At 23.0% G+C, this 14,075-nt stretch overlaps 1 protein-coding gene across 2 annotated transcripts in view; it reads right to left on the reverse strand.

The window, feature by feature from the left end:
* Nucleotides 1-14,075, reverse strand: part of LOC122497723 (CDC42 small effector protein homolog) — a 66,220-nt gene that overhangs the window by 46,822 nt on the left and 5,323 nt on the right. The window contains exons 2-3 of one of the 2 annotated variants that reach the window (XM_043605002.1): nt 13,836-13,996; nt 10,643-10,773 (exon numbers count right to left, since the gene is read on the reverse strand). The gene's annotated coding sequence lies outside the window, so the exon portion shown is untranslated. The remainder of the gene's footprint in view (nt 1-10,642; nt 10,774-13,835; nt 13,997-14,075) is intronic. The other variant, XM_043605001.1, reaches the window with a different exon arrangement.

Below are 14,075 nucleotides of genomic sequence, written 5' to 3' on the forward strand. Positions count from 1 at the left end.
TTTAAAGCGATCATCATATTCTCCCTTTGCATCTATTATTATATTATAGAGAAGTGAGTTTATCAAACAGAATGTCGAGCGTAACGTTAAAGCGTCTCTTCGAGTCTCTTTACTTATAATATGCGATATATTGAAACGAGAGACTCTCGACGGAAATTTACGAACAATTTGAGTCATAAACATTTTCATTACGCACCGCCTACATTTCATTCAACATTCCAATTAACTTGGCAATTAACATTGAGAAGGCACAGTAAAGAACAAATTTTTTTTTATTCAAATAATCAATTACTTGACTATTATGTAATATATGTATATTATAATTTGAGTCAATTGAATCGTATTTGTGTCAAACTACACAAATTATTGGTATGAATACTATTTACATATTATATGGTGTGGCAAGAACACTATTCGATCGTTTGACTATACAGTAAATATTACTCGACACAAATATAGATATGAAATTAAATTATTATCAAACTCTTCTATATTTATAATAAATAAATAATAAACAGGTTTTCTGTTATTTCTATTTAGAATCTAGTCATTAAATAAATAATAAACATTTATTATTCAATTATAAATATTTGATAAAATATTTGTAAAGATTAAATCTGATAAAAATTATAAATTCTTTTCAAATAAATGTATTACTTATCAAATAAATTTACTAACAGTCAAATAACCGATTATTAGAATCAAAAAACTTTCTTTACTCCAATAATAACGAAAATTATTATTTGAATGTCTATTTTTCGAAAAAAAGAATCTTTCGTTTTGTGCTTCTCGATTCAATTGATTAAAAATAATTTTTATCTGTTAAAATTTTTATTATCTGATTCGGTAATATTTTCCTTAAGTTTTCAGCGTTCAAATAAGCGAAATTTTTTTCTATATGAATATTTTGTAAAATTTCTTCTGAGGAAATGAGAAATAAAATAAATACATTTAATCAAGAATTACTATTTTTTAGTTTACACACAAATATTTTATAAGGAAAATAAAAGTTTGAACTAAGTATAAAAAAATCGAGGTCTGAAACTTTAGGACATTTCGAAATAAAAAATGTTAGGAAAAGAAACAAAATTCTATTAAATAAAATTTGAAAAATGTGTAGATAAAAAAATTGTAGTAAGAGAAATTAATATAATGTCCTTTTTTGGAAAAAAAATACTTTTCAATTAATTTAAATTGAAAGAAGAAAACGAAATGCTTTTCTTTTGAAAAATGGATATTATAATAATTTCTTTTACTATACGATTTTTTTATATCGACGCACAAATTTTTCAATTTCCAATTAACAGAATTTTTATTTCCTCAAAAATTTTTATTTTTCTAAAATCAAATAATAAAAATCTTGTCAAATAATTTTTATTATTCAATTAAAATAGAAAGAAAAAAATGAAATGTTTTTTTTCGATAAATGAACTTTATAATTTCTTTTAAATCGATTTTTATATCTACATACCTACATTCTTTTCAATTTATTACCAATTAACAAAGTTCCTATAAAGTTTTGAACGGTCAAATGAACAACGATATTTTTGTAATTCTAAACAAGGAAAAAATATTTTATTTACATTATTTTTCATTTTCTTCAGTAAATTTTGAAATATAATGAAACCAGGCCTCGGATCAATGTTAAAATTTTAATTTCTAAATTCTTTTTTAAAAAAATTGTAAGAATTACTTTTTTAAAAAATATTTTAATACATTTTTTAAGCTAATTTTCATTTATTTTAATTTTAAGATTTTCATTCGACAATTTAATTCAATTATTTAAAAACTTTTTAATTACAATATATATTTCAAAAATTTAATTATCTTCAAAAAATAGCTCAAAAATAATTTTGAAAAATTTGAACGTTCAAAACTTTAGAGGAATAATTAACAGACTATTTATTTCACTCAAAAATGTTTGCTTTGGAAGAAAATAATAAAAATTTCGACGATTAAAAATTTCTTTCAATCAATTAAAATTAAAACAAAACGAAATTGTTCTTTTATGACTAAAAATTATACGTTTAAGGTGGTTAATCCAACAAAATGCTGATCTCTAAGAAAATAATTAATTAACATGTTAGCAATTAAAATAATAATAATTATAATTATTTCTTATTATTTATTCATTATTATTAATTATTATATGAAATAAAACATTTATAGTATTTTCTGGATGAACAAAAACATCAATTTTCATGATAAAAAATTAACAATAAAAAAAATGTATTTATATACTTATAAACTCTCTAAATTTGATTTAGTAAAAATATTTATCAATTTGAAGTAGTGACTGACTTTTTACTTTTGAATTAGTAAATTTACTAACAAATAATAATTTCTACTATTTTATTAGTAAAATTTACTGATTCAAAAGCAAAAAGTCTGTCACTAATTCAAATTTGAAAACAGTCAAAATTTTGTTTAAAACAAATAAGCATATTTTCAAAATGGCGAGCTTGTTTAAAAATCTGAACACCGACGTTATATAGAGAATATTTTTTGAATTAAAAAAGCAATATTAAATTAAAATCGAGTCATTTTTAAAACTTAATTTTGAAGAAACGATATGACAAAAAATATTGTATGCAACAAATAAATTTTGTAGGTTTAAAATTTTTGTTTTTGAAAATTAATACTTGTTCTTCGAGAAAATTCTATTAATAATAAAATTTCAATTTTTTAAATGTAAATTGATTATTTTTTTAATTTAAAGTCTGCATTTCTTTGCGAAAACGTCCGTAATTCAGGTGCGAAAGAATGAAGACAAAATAAAAATTCTATTAATTGTAAATAGAAGGAAATGTGTAGTAGATAAAAAAAATCGTGGTAATTTTTTGAAAGGTACTGTGCATGGCGTTGTTGGGGTTTTTGAAAGCAGCGATCGATAGAGGAGGGAAAAGACCAAGGCTCAAAGCGACGAATAAGCAACCCTATTTCCCTTTTCAAGGGCAAGAGTAAATTACATCGTTTTATCCTTCCCACTTGGATAAAGAAGTTGTATGGCTGTATGTATATTGTGAATGGTGACTCATAGCGTGAAGACAAGGAAACGAGCGAAGAAACCTGGTAGCACACACGTTGTCTGGCATAAATGTCTCTTTGCGCTATTCTTGTCGGATCAGACAGGAAACGAGATTACCGAGGAAGTTGTCGAGAGAGTACACTATTAACCTGTGAACCGCAAACCTTTTTTTTCCCTCCTATGTTTACTCATCCCATTTTTAAACTCCCTGCAACTCAAAAAAAGAAAATTATAAGCGCAATGAAGATAAAGATCTTATCTTTATCTCTCTTTCTACTCGAAAGAAACTAAATTTTTATTTACCAAAATGATGTCAAGATAAGATTCTTCTCACACTATGAAAAGAGATTAGATGTTCGTTTTCTTTGAAAAATATTATAGAAAATTTGCAAATCTAAAGTCTCGAGGCAAAGAAATTTTTTCTTTTTCTTTTTCTTTTTGAAGATTGCCAAATTGTTTGGGCGTGTTTTTCATTCGGGTTGGCATTTCATTTTTGAAAGCGACAGCAAAGTGAGATGAAGTCAAGCAATACAATTTCCGAGACGCTCGATCTTCCTTGGAGCACGAAACGAGCAAAAGACTCATAAAACGAATCTCATAAATCGTTCGTGTGGCTCTCGTCTCGGCTGCTGCTGCTGCTGCTTCGATATGCGCCAAAGGGCACAACAACAACAACAACAATCCTTAGTCCTTCCTATTCGAATGGTCCATTCGAGGAGAAAAAAAAGAAAGATGCTTGCATATTCTTCTCGCCTTGGTCAATATTCTTCCGTGAAGGAAACCGAACTTCTCTCATATTTATTCATCTTTACTCTCTCGTGCATTGCCCACAGGCTCTTGTGTCTTTCCGATTCCATTGTATTTATTTTTATCAATTTGATTTGTGCCCTTCGAAATTTCAATCGATGGAATTCCTGAAAAACCGCAAGAAATTAATAGTATCTTGAAATGCTAAATTTTTTTAAAATTGTTTCATTCCTTTAGCGTTTTTGATAATAAATCGCATAAATAGGCCTCAGATCGACTAAAAGGCGTAAAAAGAGTCCTTTTTAGTCGATTCTAAATTCTAAAAAAAAGTCGATAGAGTCGTTTGATTTATTCAGAGTTGTGACAAAATTTGATTTTCTATTTTCTTGACTTTTCCCCGATTTCCAAAAACTTTTTTTAACTTTTCCAAACCTCATCCCAATAATAATTTCAATTTTAACTTTTTTGTAAAATTCAATAATTATTTTCAAATAAATTTTCGATATTTTTTAACATTTTTCTCAAAAAAAAAAAAAAAAAATTAGAAAAATAAATTGCAATATTTTTTTTTAAGTAAATTTTATTTCAGTAATAAAAGTTTGACTATTTTTAAAAATTATAACTATATTTCGTATGATCTACAAGCTTTGAACGTTCAAAAGAACGAAATATTTCTTAGTAAAAATATTTTCATAAATTACTTATTGCAATAAAAATTAAAAACTTAAATTTTACATTTAGAAACATTGAAAATTATTACTTTTTACAGTGACACAAAGTTATTGCAAAAAAAATGTAGTTCGAAGAAGAAATAAATAAATTTCGTTTTATTAACGAAAATAAATTATTAAATACATTATTTTATTAATAACTCTAAAGAATTAAATTTCTTTATAATTTTAATGTAATTATTTTTTGTAAAAATTCAAATTTTCGGAAATCTTCAATTGAAAATATTAAAAATAATTTAATGTTAAAAACTTTCAATGAAAACATTCCAAGAATTATATTTTAAAAAATATTTTAAGTAATATAATTTTTTGAAGATAATTTTCATTGTCAAATATTCGAAGATTTTTTAATAAAATTTTTTAGATTTTAATTTATTATTCTCAAAATTTGCAATTAAAATTCTTTAAAATTTAATTTTCTGAAATTTTCAAGAGATACTTTTAAAATATCAATTATTTTCAATAATATTTTACAAAATTTCAGTTATTTAAAAACTTCTTAAATAGACATTTCGAAAATTAAATATAATAATAAAATTATGATTAGCAAATAAATTTTGTTTATTATAATATATGCTTTTCTCTATAACAATTTTCGTTTGACTGATCTAAATTATGCAAATTTTTCTCCTATTTATTTATAAAAATATGAGAAAATTGTTAATTATTAAAAAATTATAATTAAGAAATAGGAAATACCTATAACAATTTTATACATAATTTTTATTTCTCAATAACAATATTGTTCAGAAACTCATTCTTTTCTTTTGGAAAAGAAACATTACATATTCTATTCTATTTGTCGATTACAAATTTTAATTGAAAATGAAATTGAAACTTTTTGAATTTTTAGAAAATAAAGAAAAAAATTGTACTAAAAAAAATGTTCTGTTACATTTATTTACGAATTTCTTTAATTGTAAAATTATTCGAAAACATCAATAACTTTTTTTTAAAATAAATATTTAATCAATATTATTTTTCCATAGGAATTAAGAATTTCAAAAATTTCAAATTCAAATCTTTTTAAATTCAATAAGTTATAATAATTAAAGATGACCAAGTAATAAAATCATTATACTATATATTATAAGAATATTGTTACTGTAACTTTTTCAAAATTATTTCCATCATTTCAAATCAATTATTATTTTCTACAATTTTTAATTATTTTTTATGAAAATAATTGAATTCCTTAAAAAAAAAATTTCTTATTTATAAAAATAGTTGAATTATTGCGAAGGAATTTATAAAAAATTTCTGCAATTATTTGTAATTTTTTCAAAATTGGATTTTTTTTAGTGTTTTCAACAAAAATTTGAATTAAAAATTCTTAAATTCTGTTATTTTTAAAATTGCTAATCTTGTCCCAAAAAGTTAGCCGCGCGAATTGTTGCTCGTGTAGGTATATTATTTTAAAAACCTAATTCAAAAATAATTTTGAAACATTTGAGTATAATAACTCTTCACACTACAAAAATCGAAATAAGTTGCATTTTATACCAAAAACGTAGTATTTTGTTGCGATATTTTGAAAGAAAATAAAAAAAAGTCGAAAAAATTCGTCTTTTTTGAGAAATATTGGAAAAAAGTCGAAAAATACAAATATATACAACAATTAGTAGAAGTGAGAAATAAAATAAATTAAAAACGAAAGCGTAGACATAAAGAGATCGACAGAATAGATTCGAAAATAAATTTTAATTAAATACAATCTCGTGTGCACATATATTTCACGGTCACTCCTATATTTTCTATTTCTCGTAAATAAGAAAGTTATTTTAAAAAAATGACTAATCTTGACATTTCGTCTACAATAGATAAAAATCTCGCTCTCTATATAACAATTTTAAATTCCCCCTTGAAAAACAAAGTTACTATTTATTTCTAAATCGATAAAATTTCGATTCCTCAATCTAATACTAGATACTACTGATAGTAGTAAAATGTTAATAAAAATCGAATGAAAGGAAAAAAAATTTTCGCACCCTCGGGCAAAATCTAGAGTGGTTTGGATCGACATCATCTGGAGAGACGCCAAATGTTTAGCAGTATAAAAGGGGGATGAGAAAATGCGGATACCGAGGGTTCTCAAATTTTACATTTTAGACAATTTTTTTATCAAGAAAAAAGAAAAATAAAATGGAGACAGTAAAACTAATTTAAAAAACAATTATTTAAAAACAATTTCTAGGAATTAAAAAAAAATTACAGTGTGTGGGTTTCGGAAATTGAAAGCGCACAAACAAAAATGATTTAGAAATATATCTTAGAAAAAAAATAATATATGGAAAAAGTGGATAAAAGCAAAAACTTGTTTTTCGAATAGATGGTTTTAATCCTCTCGCTTTATCATTCTCTCTTTCTCGCTTTCGATAATATCGAGTATATAGAATTCGTGTGGAAAAATATATAAGGAAACTGAGTATTATTTTCAATCAATGGCTTTCTGTATTTCTTTTTTCCTTTTCTTTTTGCAAAGTTTAATTTTGCGTGTGATTCGTTTTATAATCTTTTGCATGAGCTGGCGAATTCATGCCAAGAATCAATATCCACTTGGGCTTCAAAAGCAGTCTAGTTGTTGGACATTCCCGCGTATTTTGTTACAAAGATAAAAGGGAACAGACAAGAGAGTGACAGATGAAGAAAAAGCACAAAAAGTCTATAAAATACTCATTTGCTTCAAATGAGAGATGAAACATTTCTCTGTTTATAATTTTTCCTCTTTCTTTTTTATTCCTATTTTTTTACAAAACTCATCCACGGCTTGTCGATTTCAATTACTTTTCCATTTATTTATCATTTTTATTAATAATATTTCTTTTCTTTTCTTCTCTTTTTCTTATCATTTGATATACAAACTTGATAATCGATTGTAATTGGAAAATTTATATATTTCTTCAAATCTTCTTAATTTTTTTATTCTTTCGTCATTATGATTTAATTACTTTTAAATTTGTTCTTTATTATTTTACTAAAGTTCATAAAGTTAAAATTAACAAAATTTATTTATTTCTTCTTCAAATTTAAATTTTTTACAATAACTAGCAAATTTTACGCGTGCGAAACATGGCATTCAATATAATTATTATTATTATGCAAATTTCAAAATTTTTTTATTTTCAAATATCAACTTTAATTTTTCAAATGATTTCAGATTATTTTCAATTTCAATTATTTTCAAAAATTTGATACAATCCTAAAACAATTTAATCATGTTTAATACAATATTAACTGAATTTCTGAGAAGAATTTTAATTTTCTTCGAACAATTAAATAATTTTCAAATGCTTTTAAAATTCTTTGCTAGAATTCAATTATTTTCATAAATAATAAAATTTCATGACAGAAATCAATTTTTCTTTAAATTTTAATAAAATAATTGAAAAAATTAAATTCTATTCAAAAATTGTTATTAAATTAAATAGAAGAATTCAATTGTTTTCCGATTTTAATTAAATTTCTCGAAAGAATTAAAATTTTTTCATTGAATTTATATTTTATTTATACAAATTCTAGTATTATTATTTTCATAAATAATAATAAAGTGCTTCACATTGATTTAATTTTTTTTCAATACAATTTTAATAAAATGTATCAAAAGAATTTATAATTATTTTAAAAGTTTTTAAAAATTTTAATAAAATTCGTTGCAAAATAATTGAATTATTTTCTTATTTTATTATAAAAATAAAAACATTTCGTTTTACAGAATTTAATAAAATAATTTTAAAAAATTTGAATAAAAATCCTTCAAAGAATACAATTATTTTCAAAAATTTTAATAACATTTGTCGCAAGAATTAAATAATTTTCTTAAATTATAAAATTCTTCGGAGGAATTTAATTATTTTTAATAACATTTTGTTTTACAGAATTTAATAATAGGTATAATTTTAAGAAATTTGAATAAAAATCCTTCATTCAAAGAATACAATTATTTTCAAAAATGTTAATAAAATTCTTTAGATGAATTCAATTAATTTCAGAACAATTTTTATTAAATTATTTGAAATAATTTAATTATTTTTAAAAGATTTTAATAAAGTTCTTCAAAACAATTTAATTATTTTCAAAAATTTTAATAAAATTATAAGCAATGTTTAAATTAATTCAGATTCAAAATTATGAAAGTTATTAAAATTAGGACAAATTTTTTTTAACAATTAACAATTTAAGTTTTAAAATGTAAAATTAAATTTGCAAGTTAAATTATGATTTTTAATTCGAAACAATTTTGTTTAATTAATGTTTGTTATTTTTAATCTTCAAAGCATTAAATTAGAATTTAATTAATTTTCAAATTCAAAACATTTAAAAAGAAAAATTGTCAAACAATTTTTTTTAAATTACTGATAGAAACGAAATTAAAAACTTAAATTTACAATTTCTTTTTCGATACGTGACGCAAAATTATTTTAATAAAATTTGAATAAAAATAAATAATTTTCGTTCATTTTAACGTTAAGAATTGTATGAACATAGAAAAACTTGATTTTTAAATAAAAATAAAAAAAACCAAAAACTAAACTCGATAGTTATTAAATAAAAATAGATCTCAAATTTATAAAAAAAATGATGACACCTGAGGTGGGCTTAAAAATATTTTCTAATGAAAACGACTTACAAAGTCAGCTGTCAGTGATGAATCATATCGTAGAGCCGTAAGTCGGCATTTAAACTAAGCACAATGATAATATGAAAATAGAAAAAAATACAAAACACGATGTTAAGGAAAGATATCTCACGTTTTAATAATAGAAAATAAATTCCCAAAAAAAATAAACAAACACTTTAGTAGGTGTTAATTTAATAAATAATACTAATAATAATAATAAAAAAATTTCATTGAACCAATATCATAACAATAAAAATGTTTCCACTGGAATTTTGATCATTAACATTTTAATTAAGTTATAAATGAACTATTTAGTATAAATTTATAGATTAACAAAAAAAAAACGGAAATATTTCCCATTGCATCACTCGAAAAAAATGTTATTTATCTACATTAACAGCTGCAACAGCAAAACGATAAAATTTCATTCAAAAATTCAAGCCAGATTACTAATTCAAAAAAAAGGATAAATTAATTTTCTTCTATCGGCATAGAAAGACTCCATGACAGTTAATAAATTACTCCTATCGTGCCTAATTATTGCAATTTATTATGTGTTAAAATTCTCAACCGGCCTTTAAGTCGATTAATTTTCTTTACATTAATATTTGCTATTTTTATCAAAAAACACTTTCGAATTGTCAGTTTTGAAATATGAAATATATTCAAAAATTATATTATTATAATTTAAAACTCAACTATTAGCTTTTTCCCAACCAGTTTAGTGTAATATTTACCTATTATATTAAAACAAGTTTCTCCTCTATATATTTTCCAAAAATTCAATTTCACACTATGATAAAAGACGGAAACAAATTTATTTTCAAATTGAAAAAAATCACTCCTCTCTGCTATAATAAAATGAAAATGATTAACATATATATGACAGGCGTGTGAAAAAATATTAATTTTACAACTTGGTTTCAGCTAGACTTGAAAACAAGTTTCAAGAAAGCGTGACCTGAATAAAATGAAGTGTCGAATTATCTTTGAAATTGATATTGTATAGTCTTTATCTATATATCCATAGACAATACAAAATGCGAAATAAACTTTCGAAAAAGAAAGGTTTCCAAGTGTATATATAAAGACGTCTTTAAAAGAAGGCGCGAACTTTTTTCCCACCTTCTTTAAATATCGGAAATTATTAATTTTCTCTCTCGACTGAAGGACGAACGTGCTGCAAAAAAAAAGGAAAAAATTTCGGATGGCCTAGAAACTGACCTGAAAGTGCGAACATACTTGCATACCGTTTTCATTCCCGTTATATTTTTCATTGTCCTCGAAGGAACCGATAAACCTCAGTTTTGAAGCCCATGAAAACTTGAATGACCGTGTCGCAAAAATACCGAGAGAATGAGAGAAAGAATGAGAAATCTTGGAAAATGGACAGCTGTCGTCTTCGAAAATCCCTATTGTCTCCTGATTTTCAAACAAGGTACTCGCAGCAATGTTCCGTCCATAAAATTTTCGTTAAATAAAACTCCAAAACTGTAGCTTAAAATTTTCACTTAATACCTTTTTTGTAATGCTCTGTGTATAAATACTCGAAACTTTTCCAACTCAAATTCTCCTGGCTTTGAAAATACTCATTGTCTCTAGTTTCCTCGCATAAAAGAAGCACTGGATCCTAAAATTGCGGCTGAAAACTGAAAAGCAAAAAAAGGACAAAATTAAAACCACTTTCAACATACGTACTTAAAAATATTTGCTAAATTAAAAAATTTGCAGACAATTTTTAAAAATATTTTTTTTTAATGAAATAAAATAGAAGATAAATTATTAATTTTTAGCAAAGGTGGTTTTTTCCCTCTTGCGTATTATTTTTTCAAAATTTCTTTTCATTCTTATTTCAGATTCGAAATTTTTTTTCAAAAAAAATTTTTACTTTTTCCTCAGTTATAAAACAATATAATAAGTTCAATTCTATTTCGTAAAATTTTATTAAATTATTTTCAAATCTTAATTTTTTAAATATTTTTTTTAACATTTTCCTTCGAAAAACAAGATTACGTTAAAAATTGTAATAAAATTTTTTTAAAACATAACATTTATTTTTTCAATAATAAAAATTTAATCATTTCCATGCAGAAAAAAAATTAATTTGATTCAAATAACCAACTACTTTTCTATTATCAAATAAATATTGATTCAAATTTTAGTATTTGAAGCAAATATAATTTAATTGATTTAAATAAAAATCATTTGATTCAAGTAAATATTTATTTGATAATAGACAAGTAATCGTTTATTTGAATCAAATCAATTTCTTTTCAGTGCAAAAATTAAATTTCTAATTTTACTAATATTCAATTATTTTCTAGAATTTTTAATTAAAATTCTTCTAATTATTTTAATTTTCAAAAAGTTATTCGAGAATTAAATTATTTGAAAAAAAGAATGTTTACTAAAAATTCGTTTAAAATTTAATAGTTTTCAATTTACGAAATTTCGATTATTCGAAAGATTCTTAATTAAATAATATTTAGAAATTAAACTAATTTTTTAAAAAATTTCAATTATAATTTTCTAAAAAACTAAATTTAAAAAATTATTTTTAAAAACATTAATCGTTTTGAAACTAAAGTATTTCTAAAAATGTTTACATAAATCTTCCAATACTCAATTATTTTCTAGAATTTTCAACTAAATTTATTCACAAGTTTAGTAATTAAAAATTTTATTATTATTATCAAGTAGAATTAATTGAAATTTTCCAAAATTCTCAATTTGCAAACCTACTGGTATTTAATTATTTCTAATAATTTCTACTTTAACCTCTCCAAAACTCAATTATTTTTATCAAGTTTTAACTAAAATTCTTTTCTAAATCATTTATTTTTAATAATTTTTGAGAAATTTCTTTGAGAATTCAATTAATTATTTAAAGAAAAAAAGAAAGTTCACTTGAAATTTGTCTAAAATTTAATAATTGTTTTCAATTCCATATAAAAAAATTTAAGAAATTTTTATTATTATAAATATAACGATATTATTTTCCAAAGATTTTTACTGTAACTCTTTCAATAAACAAATTCAAATACTCGAAATATTCTAAAATTTACAACTGTAGCTTTTTTAAAATCAATTATTTTCTAGAATTGTTAAGATAGATTTATTAAAATATTTATAATAATTTCTTACAATAAGTATTTAAATATAATCAATTGAAATTTTCAAAAATTTTTATTTTGAAATCTGGCATTTAATTATTTTTAAAAATTGCTAGTATTGTAATTTCTCTAAAATTGAATTATTTTCTAAAATTTTTAATTAAAATTCTCTAAATTAATTATCATTAATAATTTGAGAAAGTTCTTGGAGAGTTTAATTAATTAAATAATAAATTTTGTCTAAAATTCAATTGTTTTCAATTCAATATTACAATATACGAAAGTTTCTTAATAAAATTATGTAATATAGGTATTCAAAAATTAAACTTGTAATTTCAATAAGATTTGAACTAAAATTTTTCAAAAAACCAAGTTTTTTAGAATTTTGAATTAAAGATACTCAAAATTCAAATTTTCAAAAATTTTAGTTTAAAACCTTTTGAAATTTAATTATTTCTGAAAATTAATATTGAATTATTATTTTCTAGAAGTTCTAACAAAAATTCTTTTCTAAATCAATTAATTTTAATAATTTGCAAAAAATATTATTCTACAGTTGAATTATTTGAATACAGAAATGCAATTTTTGTTGTATTAATTGCAAACAATTTTAAGGTGAAAAGAAATTTTAAGGATAATTCTAAAGTTTTCAAAATTTTCTAAGGACATCAACAATTAGAATTTTTGTTGCATTTTTAGAAAAATAAAATAAATATAAATAGAAGAATTATTTGTAAGTAATAAAAAATAAGAAATTACTAATTCCTAGCGAGTGAATTTTTCCCCCTTGCATATTATTTCCGCAAATTTTCTTTTCATTCTTATCTCTGGAAGAGACAAAAAAAAAACCCCCACAAAAATCCTCAAACAAAAAATATCTTATCTCACAATTTCTGATAAAGATAATTCTCCGGTTTCTATGATTTATTGCAAACATTTTTTTTTTGCATTTGACATCCAGGTAAAAACAGAAAATGAGAGTGAAAGCGTTTAAAAGAGAGGAAACTGAGATCATGATGCTCGCAAAGGCATTATGTGTGGTTGTAGGAGAGGAGAGGAGTGCCACTTCTAGTATTACTATGGGTGTCGAAATAGAACACTTTAAAACGGAAATGATAGTACATTTCACAAAAGACAAGTTGCAATTATTCCTCCTAGGTTCGTTTGCAAAAAAAAGGAAGCATAATAAAAACGACAAAATCTCCATTATAAAAGAGATGAGATGAGAAAAAATAACTTTTATAATAGTTCATCGAGATTTAATTTTTGATTAGATTGAATGTACATCATCTGCTGAAGCAAGATAGTGCGGATAGAACAATACATCAATGATGCAATTCCCAATGGGAAAATAAATTGAAAACTCGAATCACTGAATTGACAATTGACATTGAATTTTTGCAAACACGCTTCAGTGAACTTGTTGGTAATCGTTAAAAATGCGTGAAATCGATTTTTTTCCTCCAATTTTCTTTGTTTTTATTTTGAAATTTCAAAGTTCTCTGAAGTTTATAAAATGAGAGCGAGCGCCTCCTTTCACCCGTTCACGACCTTTATATGTATGTATATCTACTTAAAAGAAAGAAAGGTGCGCATACATAATAATTCTTTTGACGTTTATGTCCTTCCGTTACTCTCGCAGGATCTGCTTCGGGCTTATCGTATATATTCGCTCTAAAATAATAATATCCGATTTCCTTTTATTATATGCGGCAATCATTTCGCATCACCGACGGAGAGAGATCAATTTTTCCTTTTTCTGAAAACAATGAAAAAGTTGAGAGGCATTAAATTCTATTTTCAATTTCAATTCAAGGAGTGGCGCACAAAAGAGTTCT

The sequence above is a fragment of the Leptopilina heterotoma genome, unplaced genomic scaffold, assembly GCF_015476425.1.
Source record: "Leptopilina heterotoma isolate Lh14 unplaced genomic scaffold, ASM1547642v1 Lhet_135, whole genome shotgun sequence".
NCBI classification, from domain to species: domain Eukaryota; kingdom Metazoa; phylum Arthropoda; class Insecta; order Hymenoptera; family Figitidae; genus Leptopilina; species Leptopilina heterotoma.